Genomic DNA, 20,617 nt, shown 5'->3' with positions numbered 1-20,617 from the left:
CTATCTTAAAATGGAAGAACTTGATTATAATAAACTTTATCCCTCCTTTATGTGGTTTTGGTCTCTCTCCTTTTTCAATATAGATCAAATTTCTAGGTCACTTGTCATTTTCCCGCATTGACCCTTTAGGTGCTATTTGAACACCTTTTTGGCCATATGTTCTGATGGTTTCTATATTTCCTCAATCTTTGAATGTTTTTCTAAGACCATGGGGACCCCTATTCTTGAGACTCCATTAGGTATAGGTCAACTTATTGTAACCTATATCCTAAGGGATTTAGGTCTCGGGGTCTAGTGTCTGAGGTGTTTCAATTGTTTGATTTTTTTTCTTGGATTGACATTCTTTATTTTTTATTTAAAAAAGTAGTATATAAAGAGTCTCAAAAATTTTATTTTCATAAATCAAGCTATCCATCCATTATCAAGGAAATTGTACATGCACATATGAGAATTCAAGAAATCAATTTAAAGACATTCATCAAGATCAAGTATTTCCTTGTTATATCAAGCTTCTTCCTTTAAGGTGGTAGTGGAGTTTGGCTTGTAAGGAGGAGATACATAATCTAGATCATTCAATTTCTTCCATCAGTCATCATTCATGTCACAAATATTTAAATTCATGAGGTTTTGACTTTCATACTTTCCTGTTGGTTTCTTTTAGTCAAGGCTATTATATTTACATACTTGATTACATAGCCAAATAAATTGCATCTATAAAGGTAATTACATTTTTCATAGACATATTGAGTGCCACTACATGCTAGAATTTCCTTTATCTTTATTTTCATCTCAATTTCAAGGTTGATTCCTCAATCTAGGGCTTCACCAAGCCAAGCCTTCATATAAAAAAAGAAAATCCAATTTTCTTTTGTGTAAGAACAAGATATCATATTTTCAACTTCAGACCTAAAAAATATTTATCAAGGGATTTTGGGAGAATTGGGTTCATTTTGTTACAATGCACTAGGAACATGTCCAATTTTTTGTAAACCTTGGGGTTTTCTTTTGGTTAAAGTTTACTTGACCTGGGAATTTTTGATTTTTTAATCATTCTATCCTAATTGAAAAACCATAGTTGGAATCATAGTCAGAGATTTAGATCCAAGATTTTTAGAGTACAAAAATATCTTCTTTTTCAAATTTTAAGGAACTTTTTCCACCATTTTTTTTTCTTAGCATATACCTATTTCATATCTTAATTGAGTTGATTGAATACATATAGCACCAAGATCTATTTTACACCTGTCATTAAATTAATTGGTTTAATTCACATTCACATTGCACATCTTAACATTAATTAACATTGAATGAAAGAGGACTTATATGCATACTTCCTTAATATACTTTTCTTTTAAAGTTGACATCCCTTCCTCTTATTTATGTTTTGATAATCTAACTTGGGTTATTTGAGAGTTATGTTTGGAATATCCTCTTTTCCTTGTATCAAATGGCTTTGTGTGGAAATGATTAGTTAATAAATTCATCTCACATAGTTTAAACCGTTAAATCCATTTTCTTCCATTTACTCCTAACAATGTAAAAATTAAAATTAAAATTATTTAAAATTGAATATATACATGTGTAACTTTAAAATCAAATCAAAATATAAATAAATATATACCATAGAAATATGCAATACTACCTTGATATTGCTCAAATTCAAATTGAGTACAAAGAACTCTATGAGATCAATTTTGTCATCAATAAGAAAGGTGGTAAAAAGTCAACAAGGTGGGTGTGATGAAGAAGCCTAAGTAGGGGGTAAATCTTTCTCAACTAAACTCTAATGAGGAGTTGTAGGTGGTACAAGAATATTATCTTATATCAATAGATCTTGGGAATTAGATTCATTAGAAGGTATATTAAGATTATAGGTAACATTATGAGATCCAACAATGAGGAAACCCCACCAACTATCTATAAATATTGATATACAAAAATGGATCAATAGATAAATATGTACACATATGATAGAAATGGTCCACATATGATAAAGCTACAATGTCTAAAGGATATGATATGTCTTTTTACATAATATTAATCATCATTGGAGGAGGTATCATATGTAGGTGGATGAATGCTAGAGAGAACACAACATGTATATCCTCAAATGATCATATTACATCTCATAAACTTTTGTCATGATACTTGTAATACTAGAAAATAAATCCCTCCTAGTGTCATTTGGAATACTTTATAATACAATTTCCATTTCTAATCCTTTTGGAATAACCAAAAGTTTTAGACCTACCTTTTCCCACTTATTAGAAGATATTAGGGAATTAGGTCATTATGCAGGAGCATCCTTGGTTTGATAGCAATCCTGCAAGTTGGTTTCATTTGACCTTGGAGTTGGACGACATGGTCAAAGAATGAAGTGTGACTTAGTTGATACTAAGTTGGTTTGGTTTTTTTTTTAACCAAGTGACTCATTTAATAAAGATGTTCAATAATTCTTGGGACACTCAAAAAATACTGGGGGCTTGTAGTAGTGTTGCTTGAGCAACTTGGTTGACGATGGGGCTCAGTTTCTTCTGAAGGACTTGACATATGCTTGTGCTTAGTTAGTGAAGGAACTTAGTTATGTCTTTTGAAATGCTAAAATTCAGCATGGTTTTTTCTAACACTCAATTTGGACTTGGTTCTTGTGGTGCTGAAGTTGTTAGTGAGCCAAATTTTGGTATTTAATTTATGTGTGGGTATGCCGACTTGTGGCTTATGTAAACATTTAATGTAAGGGTTTATTTTAATTTTTAATGGGCTGGCTAAATTGTGGCATAGTTGGGTATAAGTAGGGGTTTTTTGTGGAGTCTAAAGGTAGAGGGTAGATCATCCATCTTGGAGAAGAGGATGAAGTGTAGGAGCAAACTTTGAAGGACAAGTAGCTGAGGCTTGGGAAATAAGGAGATTTCTTGGTGGGCTTGCGAGCACAAGTTGAGATTTCCTTAAAGGTTTTCTATCTAGAGGGATCTTGCATAACTATTTTTTTATAATTTCTATTGTAATTGGCCCTAACTCAGAAGGCCTTACAATCGAGCATATTGCATGTAAAGAGTTGTTTTATCAATAAAGAGTTGCATTTGATATCAGATTGTGCATCTTCTTTTTGCGTTTCTACTGTGTATTTATTTTTAGGGATAAAGATTATCTCCAATAGGGGTACCCTTAGATTCTTGCTCCATTAGGTGGTATCAGAGCTCAATTATTCTCGAGTGTGTAGATCGAGTGCCAAAGTTGAGGTAGTTTGCACTAGGACTTGGGTGAAGGTTGGAAGAGAATTTTGATCTTGTGGAGCTAATTGATCTTTTGGATTTACTTCTTTGGGCTTGAAAAGGATCTTAGAAGATGCCTCCAAGAAGATTGGACCCTAGGGTAATTGATGATCTTAGTGATGCTGTAGAGGAAAGGATCTCAAAAAAGGTTAAAAAAGAAATTAGATCTAATATAACATTGATGAAGAGTGACATGATTGCTAAAATTGTGAGTGCCTTAGGTGGTATACCTAGGCATGTGGGTATTGAATATGGTTATGAGGAAATTGCTGGATTGAGTGGTGGGGGCATAACTAATCATGTGGAGAGACCTATTGGAACTAGGGTTGGTCAATTTGTTGGACCTCGATCTCAATTAAGGTTGAAGTGTAAGATGGAGGTTTCTAATTTCTCAAGTACTTTGACTCCTGAAGACCTAATTGATTGGATTGATGAATTTAAAGACTACTTTGAGCTTGAGGATATTGAGGATCCACTTAGAATAAGGTTGGTAAAAACTAAGTTGAAAGGACATGCTACTCTTTGGTGGAAAGAACTGGAAAGAGATAGAGAGGAGGAAGGTGAAATGAAGATCATTGGATGGAGATTGATGATAAATAATTTGAAGGCTAAGTTCATTCCTACTGATTATGAACTTGAGTTGTTCAAGAAGTTGTATAATCTAAAACAAAAAGATATGACTATGAAGGATTATACCAAGGAGTTCTAAAAGTTGACTATTTGGTTTGTTCATAAAGAATTGTCAAAGGAGAAGGTAGCTCGATACATTAATGGTTTGAGATTCAATACCCAAAATGAGGTTGGTATGTTGAAGATTGATTCAAGTGAGGATTCTTATTAGTATGCCCTAAAGGAAGAAGATAAGTTAAAGAATAAAAGTAAAGGTATTTCTAGAGGGAAGAAGAATTAGGATAGCTTGAAAAAAGCTAAACCAAGTTAAGAAGATGAACCAAAACCTATTGACCAGAAGAGAAGGAAAAGTAGAGGTAATTTTAAGGGTGCTTGCTACAAATGTGGAGAAGTAGGACATAGATTTTATGAATGTCCTAAAGTTGGTGACATAAGAGCTTTTATTGTGAATGAGGTTGAAGTCCAAGATAGTTAACCTAAGTAGGGAGAGAGTTTACTAGCTCGATGAGTGCTGATTGGTCTGAGGGAAATGAAATATTCTCAAAAGACTACTTTTTAAGGACTTGTTATAAGTCTAGTAGTAAATTCTATAATGTGATTATGGATGGTGGTAGTACTGATAACCTTGTTGCTAAGGAGATGGTTCATAAACTTGGTTTGAGGAGAATGAGACATCCTTATTCTTATAGGATTGGTTGGTTGCAAGCACTAGTAAATTTAGCCCTAAATTTTGACAAGAAAAGGTCAAAATTCTAACCAGAATTGGTCGAATAAATGACTAAACCTATTGTCAATCCTTTTTAGTCAATTTTTCATCACAATAACTATGCGCCAAAATTTTGACTCAAAAAAGGTTTACTTTTGATGTGAGTTTCATCAATTTCCTTAGTCCAACCTAAACTCTTATTTCCTCATTTTCATCCATCACTGGTCAAAATTTTGACATACACCCCTTGACTTTTTCAATGGTAAAGCCAAATGTTTGATGACAAAAAAGACCAACCGTCATCAAAATTGTGACCAAGATCCCTTTCAACTGTCATCGAAATTGTGACCAAGACCCCTTAATTTTCTACAGTGGCACCATACATGCGATGAAAAAGGGAAGACATGTTGGTCAAAATTGAGACCAACACTTGGTAGAAATTTAGATGAGTTGTGCCAATTATTGGAAAAGCTGTGCTCTAATAGGAGCCTTCTAAACTGAAAAAAATTGGATTCTAAAGCATAATTGTTCGATGTGAGAATTGGGGTATCGTGCACATTTCTACCTCCACACCATTGTTTCATTTATATCACATGATTTATTTGATACAAAACAATGGGAAGGAGGAAGAAATGTGCATGATATCCTAAGTCTCCACCAAGAAATTGTGCTTTACAATCAAATTTTGTGCAGTTTAAAAGGCTAATGTAAGAGCAAAGCCTTTGCAATAATTGGCATAGCACATCTAAATTTTGGTTCTTGAGACCCCATTGCTTGTGAAGACTGCAGGGAAAAATAAAATTAGGAAAGAATTATTTATCAGGAATGAAAGCTAATTAAACTAACTAATCTCTATTTTTCACACAGATAAATGTGACGAAAAAACTTACAGTCCCAATCACATCATCATAAGAGTGCATATATAACTATAACCCCTTATTTGGCTGCTTGTTGATCAATTCCTTGGCAAGAGCATCCAGGACATAATATTAAAATGTAATCAATCACTGAGCCTATTTCTAGCAATTGAATTGTACTATAGAAATAAAAATTTCCTTACAATTGACACCTAATCAATTGTTGTTCATTTGCATCCATAATGGCTTCACAAAAATTGAAAGCTTACCATTTGTCAAGAATGAAAAATGCACTCATAGTTCAGCTGCATCAATCAAAGTAAAGTTATTTGAATGTTCAAAAATTGTGAAACTTCCACTTAATAGCTAGACAAGACATAATTCCTCAGCATACATCATCTTTGATGGAACATTGTTCACAAGTGAATGATTTTCTCTAAAAGCTCAAACTTATGCACAAAGAAGCACCATGCTCTTGAAGATATATATATATACAGTTTTCAAGACTGATATATCGAAAGGAGAATGGTGAGGGAAAGAGACTATCATGAATATTGATTGTGGAATTGCAAATACGTAAGTGATAAACATAAAAAGGTAGTACAAAGCACCATTTGTTGTATTCTAATATGATGAACTACCTTGGAGCTGGTTCTAAACCTTGATTGCTTAATGTTGGATTTGATCCAACAGTACCATTATTTGGAGGAGGTCCCACACCCCACTTTCCTACTAATTTGGAAGGCTCAATGACATAACTCCTCTGTCAATCATTCCAAGAGTGAACTAATTTAAGTCAGATGGATGTGATGCAATTACTAGAGGATAGACACTGCATGAATAATCAAAGAATACATTTTGAGTTAAATCATAAAATATGAGAAGGCTATCACATGGATATACCACACTTGAAATGGGAGTAGATAGAGAATCATGAGGTTTCCATTGTAGTACAAAAAAATGTGATATCAGTTTACACTCATATAGAGAAGGTAGCTTATATAATTATCACTTACTAAATTTGAATTCTAAATTGCTGACAAAGACTTACATAATGCAAATGGTCAAACTTAGAAGCATCATAAATAGAAAGTTGGCTCTTGTGAATAACCAATAAGTGAACTTGATCATTATGGTACTGTACTCTTGTATCCTCAACCGGTGGTGATGATCTTCCTATCTACACTTGTAAAATTTTTGACTTTGACTTCTCCCATCTATCAATGCTCCAGAAATAGAGCTGCTAGAACATTGGCCAAACATTTAGTAATTTGGATCTATAAACATGTGAATGTACAAAATGAGATGGCAATGGATATACAAAGTGAAGATAAACCTAGGCATTGGCCCCAGAAGATACCAATACATTCAAAGTGTGTGAAAATGCAAAGCCTATAATTTTCTTTTGGTGGCCTTTAAGCTTCATTTTTACCTAGTTAGTTTAAACGAGTTTTGAAAAGACACAAGTTAGAATGTCATCATATTGAATGACCCCAAATACTATTCCTATAAAATAAACACCAAAACAAAATGAATAGAATGAGGACAGTTCACTTTGACTGTGTGTAACATTTTTGCATCAACTTTGCAATTCATATTTTAGAATCTATAATCTAGACAACGGATTAGTGGAAAAGAGAACTACCATGATGTATCATTTAGTATAGTGAGCTTGAAAAGAAACAAAAAGTCATGCTAGATCAAAAATATAATTTTAGAGATACTTGCAATCAAGTCTACAAGCTTTCCTATTTAAGATACAAATTAAGACTTTTTCATATGAGTGTGGTTAGGTTTATAATGGATTAGACAAGATAATGAGCTAGAAAAGAGAAAAGTTATGATGATAGATAAAGCTATTATTTCTAATTCTAAGTTTACAAAAATACACAATCAACTCAAAAAATGAAAATTCAAAGCGAATAAAGATTCTATTTATAAGTAGTTTACTTAGTGTACACTATTTTTGTCAAAATTTAATGAATTTCAAAGATTTTGATATGACTTCATAAATATCTTTTTCATCAATATTTATAAGTTATTAAAAAGACATTATGGAAATGGTGCATATCCATTACCTATCATGATCAATATAGGAAGTTAGAGAACATGAAAGTTGTGATGGTAGATCATAGAACATGATCTACAATATTGATAGGAAAAAATGATAAAAATAACTAAATCTGAAAACAAATTAGGCAGTCTTACTTTCTTGGTCTATAATAAATATTTTCAAAGAGTTCAAACACCCATCAATATAATGAATTAAAAAATAAATAATAATCCTAATGATGGATTGTAAGAACATGGATCATACTCTATAATGCATTATTAAAACAATGATCTAGAAAAGACAAGGTGACAATGGATCATAGAAAATGTTGACATGTAAGGAAGGAGGAGTGTGATATCATGTATATCTCCTAAAGAAGTGACTATGACTTTCTCCCTTCATCTAAAAGTCATGCCAAACAAAATAAGCATACATATACATACATAATCATAATCTTTTAGTTGGGTTGGCTTAAAACCAAATCATACTTATTCATAAGCAATGTGTTCAAGTGTGATATTGAATTAGAACTCTAAGCAACATATAAAGCATGATCCAAGGTATTGAAAACATGATATTGAATAAATATGAATCAAGGTACACTTTTAACGATGCATTTAAACAACATACAATGATCAATGTATGATGTAAAATAAGTTCTAAGCATCATAAGAAATCCCAACTAGTACATTAAGGATAGAGATACTTCTAAATATTAATAATTCCATTGATGCATTAATTAAATCAAGACCCTATAGAACCTTTTAGGAACTTTTCAAGTAGATAGATGTCATATAGATTGAAATTCTTAAAGCTAAACACATAATTAAATACACCCTTACAATTCCTTCATTAATTCAGTCTCATGTGTTATTTGTTAAGATAAATCTTATATTTTAAAATGTCCCAAATTACTTATACTAATACAGGGGTATTATAGGTCATTCTACATTTCCTCACATTCTAGTTGACATTGGCATCTCCAATCCTCTCCTTTAGGAGCAAGTTCTCATGGTAGGGGATAGGTCATGGGCTCAACTACTAGATTATGAGGACCTCCCCTTTTGGAGTCATTAATGCTTCTCCATAGGATATCTGGTTATAGATTATCCTTTTGCATATCAAAGAGGCATTGTCACTTTTTGGAGGGACACAAATGATAATTATTTGACTATTTGTGCATCTAACTCTTCCTCTAATGACTCTCCATAGGGTAATGATGACTCCTCCCAATGTTATGGTTCTATTGAACTAGCCTTTTGTGGCCTAATGGATCTGACCCCACCTCTTGTTGTTGATGTGGTCCACTCTAGCCATGTGTAACCTTCTCTAAATGTTGTTGCTCCTGATTCACATCAAGGCTTGATTTTTGAGATAACACATTGTCAATATCTAGAAATTATTGTTGTTGATTCTCTCTCGAAATGGGCTCTTCCACATTCCTCTTGTAGTTGGGACCCTACTAAGCTTAAGGCTTGAAATTTTCCAAAGGTGGGAAAAATTAGTATGTAGACTCTCACTCACCTCCCCAAATGGTGGGTGAGTTGTCTACCTATTATTGATGTGGACTAGAAGTTGTGTACTAGTTTGTTTTTAAAGATCTTTCTTGACTTTGTTGTACATGTTGGAATATTTAGGAAAGGAAAAATGTTGAGATAGAGGGTAAATTTGTATCCAATCAGAATGTGGAGAGCCAATCATATAGGTGGGGTTGTTCATGCATTCCCTAGCAGCAACCCACTTAGCACAATCATCATTTTCATCAATGCATTAATCAAAAGTGCCCATTTTAATGAAGTCATATGCCTTTACATGTATCCATTTTTTAGTAGACCACTTCTCTCCTTCAATAACAAGACAGCTTCCATGTAGACTATTTTCATTAGCTGTCCCATTTGGCAGAAGATTAAAGAACATAATATTATCACCTTTTCTTGGCTTCACTATATTAAAAAAACAACATGAATTTCATTTTTCACTTGTACTAAAATCATCTCACAGATCATTTTAGTTTTGACTATGAATTAGAAAATAAATTATATTGATAAGAATAAAGAATATAAGCTTCACTTCATCTTTCACCCTTAAGATTATTAAATGTAAACATGAATGCTTAGTCAGTGTTAATTTGGAGAACAAAACAAAATCCAAATTATTTATACTTGAATATCCACCTTTGGCACATTTTGACCAAGAATTGTCTTTTAATTGGTCATCACTTTCCTGAATACCCAATAAAGATAATTGAATAATATTTGTAAGAGCTCAATTACATTTTATTATATGGATTGACCACATAAAGTGGGTGTTTGATGCAAAGAAACTAACCTCTGAATAGGGAAAAATAGTCTCACTCCCCTTGATCACATCTAATAAATACATGAGCATTGTGGTAGTTCTATGACCACCCACCTCTTTGTTAAACTTATCATGAAAAAAATCAACATGAGGTTCATATTTCTGGCCATTTTCATAATATAAAATCATTATTGCCTCGCCATTCTCTAAAAACACCCATAAAAGAAATATTAATGAAATAAACTTACAAACAAGATCTTGTATAGTATTGGAAAAATTATGGCTTACATTTTAATGAGGTCATTTCATGATTGAAATCTTGGTTAAATAAAGTGGGAAGGGCCTGGCTTGAACTAGCAAAATTACATTCAATGAAACTAGGTAATGAATTTCTTTTTTCATAAGAAGTTGTACAAGAATTTACAATGTTATAAAAATGGAACAACACTTTGTAATCACCATCAGAATGATACAAGTTCTTTAAAAGAATCTTTACCAATACATCATGAATTAGACTTAGGTTACTACCATTTTTCAACATGTTATTGCCTTTTGGAAGAAAGGTCTAGGCTACTATTCTATCTTCAATCCTTGCAACAATGTCATCCTAATAAAAATGTACAAGCAATACCAATAAATAGCCTTTGTAGAGGAGTAAACATAAGCCAGGAAAGATCTACTTATTACATGATCTTAATCAATATAATCTATAATATGGATGTTTGGTAAAGCCCAAGTGCCTGCTTAAAATTTCATCCAACTAATTTATAATGAAGTCTCATATTTTCTACATTTTAAAATCAGGCTTTGATTGATGGATGAGCCCAACATACCTAAGATTTATTTAAGAACATTCTTGAGCTTGTTTGAATCTCACTCATAATACTCTTCCTTGATTCATTATTTGCCACCATTGATTTCTCTAACTTGTCTCTTGCCTAAAGTTAACATTCCTAACTGTAAGGAAATATTTAATAGTGCAAAGGTCAGCCCTTAGCCCCATTACTAGATTTCTTAACTAATGAAAAATATAAATTAACCAAAAAAAACCAATGTCACAATAAACAAAAATAAACAGAAAAACAATTAACTAACTCACATATTCTGATTCATACTAAACAAGAGGCTACTTCTAAGTCTTTGGAATTTGGTGGGGTCTCTAGTATGCTAGGGATTGATTCTTTGTTAGTGTAGTAGTGGTAAATACTAGATTTTGTTAGTATATTTATTTTATTTAATCACACTTACAATTTTGATTCTAATTGGTCCTCCATACATGTATGACAATTGTTCATTCAAGTAGTCACCATTTAGGAGTTTTTTAAAGTAGATTTTTTTATTTCATTTTGATAGCTCATCTTAGGTTCATGGGAGTGGACTCATGACCACTCATTGAGTATTGGGTTTGACTTTTGATTAGATCCAATAAATCTTGTCATATGCACTCTCCTCCTTTAATTCTTTAATCCATGGATGTCTTTTAGGCTCATTTCATTATTGTGCTTCTTATTATCTCTTTACATCTTGTAGGTTTTTATAGATTTTGTGTTCTTTATGATTATGGTTCAAGTCTAATTTTGTTTCCATAATTTGTAAAAGATGGGATCTTTACTTTAGTTTCTAATGTTTCTTTTGTTTCAATAATAGATATGAAATATAATCAGAATAAATAAACTTCATACAATTAAATTTGCTAAAAAATTAATCAGAGTGTGTTTAACCATGGACAATATTCTATAGTTAAGTGAGTTCTAAGTTGAAGTAGTACTGAGATGAGTGCCCTCAACCAAATTCCCAGTGCTTTACTAGACAAATTAGTGCTAATCACTACTCGTGAAAAATAGATTAATGAATTTGACTCAAAAACTACACAATTAAATCATAATAATGTAGGGCCCATTTGCTGTTGCACCAAAAGCCATGACTATTAGTGAACATGGAACACCACATAATTAACCACCTGTGGGCAGGGGAGCACGTCGCATCACCCAACAATCTCCCCCTCGACGCGCATACCGGGTGCTTATGTGAGTCGGGAAGGCACCGAGGAGATTTGAACCCATGACCAGGCCAAAACCAGGCTCTGATACCAATTGTAGGGCCCATTTTCCGTTGCATCAAAAGCCATGACTATTAGTGAACATGGAACACCACATAATTAACCACCTGTGGGCAGGGGAGCGCGTTGCATCACCCAACAAATAAAAATATCACAAAAAAATTAGCCTCTAAATAAAGAGCCCCTCTCAATTTCAAACCCCTATAGAAATAAGATGATCTTATAGATTTATACTATCTTGCTCTACAAGTGTTTTAACAAAATGGCCATAAATTAATTTATAAAAACAATTGAGCTAAACTAAACCCTTATTCAAAACTCTAAAATTTTCTTTTAAAAACATTGACACAGCAATGGCATTCCCTTTATAGTCTTAGATGATTTAACAAGAGAAATGGCTACTTTATTTTGCATGAGCATTAGGTAAATGAAATTAAATCCCATTAAATTGAGTTAGTGGACATAAAATGTTATAATGATAGGAAAGTGTAATTACCAGTATGTAGAATGAAAATCCAACAATAAGGCAACTGATATTCATTCCTCCTGTAGCAATATGAAGAAAGTTTTCTTTATTATTATTTAAATTAATATATAGTAAATGTCCTTATAATAATCTATATTCAGGACCTAACTCATACTATTAGAAGTGGTCCCCTACCAGATTTGTCCATCAACAATGCACCTACTATTGTCTTTGGCACTTGCCAAGCACCACTTTCTAATTAATAAGTAAGACAAACGTGTTTGATCATTGAGAGGAACTAAATAAGATATTCTTATCTAGATTTGACCATTGTTGGCACTTGAACTATAACAATTGCAACTAATGTTGTCTGACCGAAAGAATAACCTACAACGAAGTCCCAATTAATTATATTACATTAAAGTCCAAAAGTCTTTTGACCTCTTATGAATTCCTTCTACCTGTAGTTTCGACTTGATATTACTTTTTATGATCTTGTTGTTTCTTTATTGTACAGGTTTGAACCCTATCCCACTTTATCTAATCAGAACAATTATATTACATCTAAAACAAAAAAGAACACATTTTTATCAGCAAAAATGAAAGAGAAACATCTAATATCCTAACATAGCTTCTCACCAGCAACCTCAAAGATTGCACTGGCATAAAATATAACACCATTTATTCCACCAATTTTTTGGCATACCACTAGGCCAACACCAACCTGATACAGAAAATACAATTGTTAAGTTGTAAAAGATGACTAGATAAATAATTAAGATTCAACAAACAAAATTTCATCAATTACAATACATATTATGAAGTTTTAAATGATGAATGGATTATTGGAAGGAACTATGGATGAGTAGATAATTTATGGAGAGCCAAAAAATCATTGAGTATATTGCTTACAATGATAGCAAGAGCATAGTTTCTGTAAACAAATCAAGTATTTTGGTCTTGGGTAGATTTTCCAACTCCTCTATATATTCCTGTATAATATATTCAATAGATTGATAACCTAATATCAGCAGCAATCAACTCTTTTTTTTAACATCTTCATTGGAACTAATTAGCTCCAATTTTTTACTCAAATTTTAGCTTACATTGAATTGGAAGCTGACCTAGTTGATATTGGTGAATGAAAAATATATATATATTTCTAGAACAGACAAAGATAATCACTAGGATTTCAATTGCTTCATATGAAACATCACATTTGCTTCCCCTAAGAGCTTGTAATGCTTCTTTAAAATCTTTATCATGACCAACCTTTACCTGGAATGCATTGAAAACAAATGTATTAGAAAGAGCACCACATTTCAAACATGTAGGGTTTTTAAAATCAGATATCGTATAGTTCTTAGATGGTCATTTTAAAACATCTCACATTAATATGAAAATTGAGTGTGTAAAATAAGACATTTTTTACTATTTAATACTCTTAGTTTACAAAACAAATCATAAATTATGTTCTTATAGTAAAAGAATACTTTGACTTACGAAAAAAACTACACAATATTAAAACATTACATCGTGCTTTAAAAACTAAAAAGGTACCTGTAATGAAGAACTTCATTTGGACTTGCTAATTGGTTGTCACTATTAACTATAAGCTTATCTTTAAAGTTTGAGCTTCACTTGGTTTCGAGAATAGTTTAATACTCTCTACTAAACAAGGCCAACCACATGAAGGTGGAAGCTCATTTAGCCCCTCGCACCACCCCCCCCAAACATCACTCTAAATTCCCCATTAACATTTAATAACATTTATTCATTTATCCATTTTTGAAATATAACATTCAATCATTATAATCACATGATAACATTCATTAACACATAAAATTCATTAACACACAACATTCATGAATAATTCATTAACACACAACATTCAAGAGTAAGTCATTCATGAATAATTCATTAACACAATATTCATTAAGACCCAACATTCATGAATAAGTCATTAACACATAAAATTCATTAACACACAACAATAATTTCTTTTTGGCTTTCTTGTTGTTTTTTTTTTTCATGAAATTTCTAAGAGGAATATCAATGTCCTCATCATCCCCCTCCTCTACTGGTTCTAATGCATGTCTCCTCCTCATCTGTTTAGGAACATCATGAGGCCGCTGCACCAAAGGGGGTTCCATTGCAATAAAAAGTACTTCATGAGTTAAATTCACACCATTTTATATTAGTGAATTATGAGTTTTTATTTAAGTAAAAGAAATATAAATCAAAAAATTAATGTAAAAGAATAAAACATAGATTTTCTTTACCTGAATGTGTGATATGAGCTACCTGCTGATCAGTCTGAACATCCTCCGTCACTCATTTAAAACAACATGATTCTATATCCTCTAAAATATACACAAAAAGGTTACACCAAGTTCAATTAAAGATGTTAAATTGTATTAATAATTACATAATTAGTTTTAAATAGCAAATGAGCACCTCCATGCATAGTACAATGCACATCATGGGCTTCATGATGCGGCGTATGATCTATGTCATGATTAATAGGCTGCATTGCAATGCCATGTGCATTATTACCAAATAGATTGTTGCTCAAGTATTCAATTTCTAATATATTTTTTGGCATATTTACCTATGCACATGATGTAGGAGACTATTTAGTTGGGGTAGTGGAAGCTTTCTGTAGGCGTTCAACCACGACTACATAGCCTTGTTTGAAGGCAATTCTTTTGTGTTCCTTCGTGGCCTCCAGATTAAAATCAGTGCCCTACATTTTATTTGCATTTTTTATTAGTTAACAAAATTATTTGCATTTTATAAATATTTTTTCTCTGCAATTCATTTATTGCTTCTTACAACTCGTGCTTTGTTTTTAGAATATCCCCTTAGAGCCAAGTTTGTGCTGCCCAACCTTTTCCAACCTAGCCTTTGTTGTCTTTGATGTGTCCTGCAACCTATGAAAAGTTTGAAATATGTTAGATGATATAGATATAAATATTAGTACTAATTAGTGCATTATTACATTAATGTACTAGTAGTTAATACTATTGCATACCTTCTCACACTTGTTGGTGTGGTTTCTCTTCAATCATCTGCCCCTTTCTCCTTTGCATCCAAAATGAACTCATTCCATTCCTTCACTATAATAAAGGGAGGATGCTCATACTTTAGGTTTAGGATGAGACTCTTTCTATATGAGTCCCTCACAACCTTAAGATGTTTGCAAGCTTTTGTAACATTTTCTTATGATCAAAAATAGTATTACCAAACTCATGCTCTAAATGTTTGATGAGCTAATCTTTTAATTTTTGATCTTGAAAGTTCCACCTTTTAAGAATAAACACAAATTTTTTAGATATAGCTAGTTAAAGAAAAGACCCAAATGAAAGGAAAAATGTTGTATCAATTAATGATATGAAAAAAAAATAGTAGGATAAAATTAGTTCACTTATGATGTTTCACCTTGTACGTATGGTGGGCCCAAATATTTGCATTGTGAGGTCATAAAGCTTCCTATAAAATATATCATTTCTTGCAAAAAAAGTCATGGGATAATCAATCCAAAGCTTATGAATAGGTAAATGCATATTACAATATAAAAAATAATTATTTAAAGTACCTGGAATCTTAGGACATTTTAAAGGCATTGATTCATCATTGTCAATCAACAACGATGTTTGCATAGCTCCTGTGCTAGAAAATGGGTAGCTCCAAGAAATGATGGTGAATTATCACCAATACTTGCACTATGATTTGTCTCTGGCATAGCAGATGGTGCATCTCCTACCACCAAAAAAAATCCACTATGTGATGCACCCAAGATAAAAGTACAAATTATCAACTCATAATTAACACAAAACCAAATATAGCAAAATAAGGATTTACCAATTGGATGTCCCCTTGTTGCCAACATTGTAGTCGGCAATCTCATATGGACGTCTGTTGACCTCCTAGGAGTCTCCTGCACTTGATGACCTAAAAAATACAATGTTAGCAAAGACATTCTAAAACAATAAAAGTAAGATTTAACTTAAGAAGTTTTTGAATGTTTGAAATATAAAATTCCTTTTAACTTGTCAACTAAAAGATTATTTTACTAGTGGCAGTCGGAGCTCTGCTACTACCACCCTCACCATGTTGTCCTTGACTAGGTTCTAGATCAGTTGCCAAAATGTAACAAGAACACATATTACATATTTTACTTCACAACATAAAATATTATAAAATATAAATCTTTTTTAAAATTTTTTTATAACTAAAGATTCATTACTGCTTACTTCATAATGACGAGCTTGCACTCTCAAATCAGATAGCCTCTTCATCATCTACTTGGATGGAATATTTGCTTCATCCAAAGTTCTCATTATTTCTAATTTTTTTTTCCCTTCAACATTATTGTTACATTGGGAGTTTCTACAATATCATCATCAAAAGGGGTAGCTAGTGGCTTTGTAATTACGACAGGTGCTTTTCCCTTATCTCGAACATCATATTGTGAGAGGAATATCAGTAAAACTATCATAAAAACTTAAAAATCATAAATAAAATAACATAATAATATAACATTTTTCAACTATCTAATTTGTAAAATTTCAATAAGGTTTACCCTTGCTAAAGAATGGGTGAGAGAAGCATCCTCGTGGCCTCTATCATCTGTTGAATCCATATCATCCTGTCACAAAGATTAAACATATCATGCCTGACCACTACTTTGAGTTTTTTCTGCATATTAGGACTTTGTTATTATAAGTTCCTTTCAGTTGTTATGTTTGTGTTTCTGTAGAATTTGGTTATTTTACTATCCTTTGGAACACAAGACATATACTGAACGTATTTACTGTTCAGAACTATTTTAGCAGTGAAGGTGATTTAGGATTTTGTGATTTGAAACTGGCTTATAAATAACTGCATGTTTATTTGGTATCGATTATGTTTATTATGTTTCTAACTCAATGTAAATTGCTTTCTGTGTTTGTATGCTTTGGAAAGAAAGTTAAATACATTGTATGTTTAACTTGACATTTCAAATACATTTGAAAGTTAATATGCTATATGTATTTATAACGTGTCATTTGTATTTTTGTACGTGTGGCTGAGAAGGGATTGAATTATTTCATTGGATTTTTTTTCAGTATAGCATATAGACTTGTGCTGTAAAGGGATTAGATTCTTCTGTATACATATACCTTAAGATGATTTTGATTACTTGATATATATATATATATATATATATATATATATATATATATATATATATATATATATATATATATATATATATGTATGTATGTATGTATATATATATGTATATATATATATATATGTATGTATGTATATATATATATACATATATATATACATACATACATATATATATACATAAATACATACATATATATATATATATGTATATATATGTATATATATATATGTATATATATATGTATATATATACTTGCAATTAAAAAGGGTTTAAATACCCTAAGTTGTGATTGGCATAAACACTTTTTTATTTTTTTTAAAGGGTTTAAATACCTCTTTGGTATCATGTAACCCTAAATGGGTATCGAATGCCATGAAAGAGGGAACATACTTATTAAAGCCAAAACATGGCGGTGGCATTGTGACTATCATGAGCATAACCCTGTGAAATGTCACAGTTGAATTAATGTAAGTTAATGAAGGTATTAAGTCATTTTGGTTTCTTGTTGAGATTGGGCCAGAAACTTGGCCGTGTTGCTCTGTTTTGCTAAACACCTGTGATGCTAGTTGCTTAGGAATCAACATCATGGAGGAATTTGTTGAAAGCACATTCATTCTTATGAGGCCAAGCACTATTGAGTTTCTCACTATCAATCAGCCTCTTGCATTGCATTCGGGTTCTCCTATTGAATACCTTATCCTCTGTTTCAAGCAAGTTTATTTTCTTTGGCATTTTGGAAGTGTAGTTTTGAGTTGGGTTTTTTGGCTTTGACAGCGAGTTGCTGAAGTGCTTCGAGCTAAACATTTACCATCTACTAATTTGCAAGTAGGGGAAATTTCTTACCCTACTCTCTTTATCTTTATAATTTGCAATTGTTTTTTGTTATGCATGTATCAGTTTGTAATGAGGAATATTTGACACTCAAGCATGGATATATGCAAAGTTGGGCACTGTGTATGGCACAGGTCTGCACGTATCTATACTTGAGTGTGGAGTATGGAGAAATGTTTTGAGATTCACTGTATACATATATTTTGGGCTTTGCCCCAAACATGTGGTTTCCACCAAATTGAACCTAGTAAGAATTACATGCTTGCGACTGTATAAATTGCATGGATTAAGGTTTAGTCATAACACCAAACAGTTGGCATGAAGATTGAGGCACAATTATTGTTGTAAAGTTTGCGTGAAGTTAAGATTTTGTTATTGTATAGTTTTTTTTGGGTAAGATTTTATGGTTATGAAATTCGCCATACACAACCAACATTATAAGGATTAAAGGGAATTTATATTGTGTTTCACGGAAATTTTTTAAGTGTTAAACACGAGCCCGTCTTATGAAAATATATATACTCACAGGTACGTCATTATGTCCAACCCATAGAGGTTGTTTCTAAGACATGGATTATTATTTGATAAAAGGTTTATTTTATTTTATGGAATTTAGTTGTATGAAACCTAAAGTATAGACTAGGTATCAATGCTGTATGAAACTGAGGGAAGACATCAGGTTTTATAGTTAGTATTAAACTTAATTAATGATGAACTAGCAATAATCAACATAGTGTTATTTTGTGATTTAAAATACTATCGGACAATCCCCATTGAAATTTATGGAGGTTCAGCCACAGACACGTGCTCGCATTAGGTTGCAGACTTGTGATTGATTAAGGGCACGGTTACTCTATTTTAAAGATATAAATGATTTAAAATGAGGGTTATGTCATTGTTTAAAAAAATAAAAATAGTATGCTTGAATTCTATAGCTCGGTTATTATATATTAAAACAGTAACATAGTGAACAGTTTGTGACATTTAATGGTAATGACATTTTGTCAAATAGTTAAAAGGAAGCTCGATTCAAGTAAAACATTCTCTGTGGTAGCATAAACTAACCATTAAAATAGGATGGAATTGAGTCATACTTAATTGTTGTTTTTGAAACTATTCGTAACTGAATAAGACATTATTTTTATAAACAAAAACAAGGATAGATCCTATTATTGCAATATCGACAGGGTCATTATGTGAACAGTTGGTGTTCTTCTTATAAATTTAGGGATTTGCATCCTAATTACTTCTGGTTATTGGCATGATGTAAGTTACTTTGCATATTTGTGAAGTGCATTTTGAATTGATCTCAGATATTATATTTTTATATGCTATTGTAGTTATAACTGGGAGGTGGCTTATTGTCAAACAATGGTAAAACTTCAATAGGCATTTGAATATTTAATGCCATCGTAAAGGATCATTTGTTAAAGCATTCACTGCACTTGGATTCAATTATGTTTAGTATATGCTACAAAGTATCTTAATAGAATTTATGGATTTTTTTGAGATAATATGTTGAAACAAAATCCTTTTTATTTATACAGATGTATTTCAGTTTATAATTGAAATGGAAAGTTGTTTCATTTATGAGGCAGATTTATGATATATGTTTGATGATATGTCATTTAAAGCAAGAATATCATATGTGTATTGTTTTATTATCTTGGTCATTTTGAAGGATAAGTTTAGTTTATTATAATAGTAGGAATAAGTAGTATAGTACTACGACTGGTAAATATCATTAAACTGATGTAGCAAGTTTAGTTATATTTACGAGATCGTAATATTGTAGTATTTATTTTTGTTGTTAAAATAACCTAAGTTTACTTACAAATTTGACAGTAGAAGATAAAATTTTTGTTAAAAGATGAAGAATGTAATATCATGCAAAAATTGACTGTTATTCGTTGCATGTACATTCTTAGAATATCTGTTTGATGTGTATTTTAAGGATAACTATAATGAATGTATATCAAGGTGGTTGAATATCGATTATTCTATTCAGTTAATTAATTCAATGATAATTTTAAGATGAATGGGATGGGTTAATTACTTACAAAAGATAATTGGCCTTACCTATGACTTAAATGAGTAAGTTTAAGTACAGAGAACAAGGCAAGTCTCTATTACATCATTTCATGAGTACCATAGAGAATCCCACTATGAGTTGTCTATGAGCTTACCATATACAGATGCATTATCTTAGCACCATAGTGATGACACCTCAGTATATATATGATTCATTTACTAGTTATTCTTC

The 20,617-nt window shown here is 31.7% G+C and overlaps 1 pseudogene; it reads right to left on the bottom strand.

The window, feature by feature from the left end:
- Positions 1 to 9,111: 9,111 nt before the first annotated feature.
- On the bottom strand, positions 9,112 to 18,137 carry LOC149543020 (putative prolyl 4-hydroxylase 6; annotated as a pseudogene).
- Between the last annotated feature and the right edge of the window lie 2,480 nt (positions 18,138 to 20,617).

This window comes from Cupressus sempervirens, chromosome 8, assembly GCF_028749045.1.
Source record: "Cupressus sempervirens isolate cs-2001-9-10 chromosome 8, ASM2874904v1, whole genome shotgun sequence".
Classification (NCBI taxonomy): Eukaryota; Viridiplantae; Streptophyta; class Pinopsida; order Cupressales; family Cupressaceae; genus Cupressus; species Cupressus sempervirens.
Note: the sequence above shows the minus strand (reverse complement) of the source record. Positions and strands in the feature narration are given on the sequence as shown.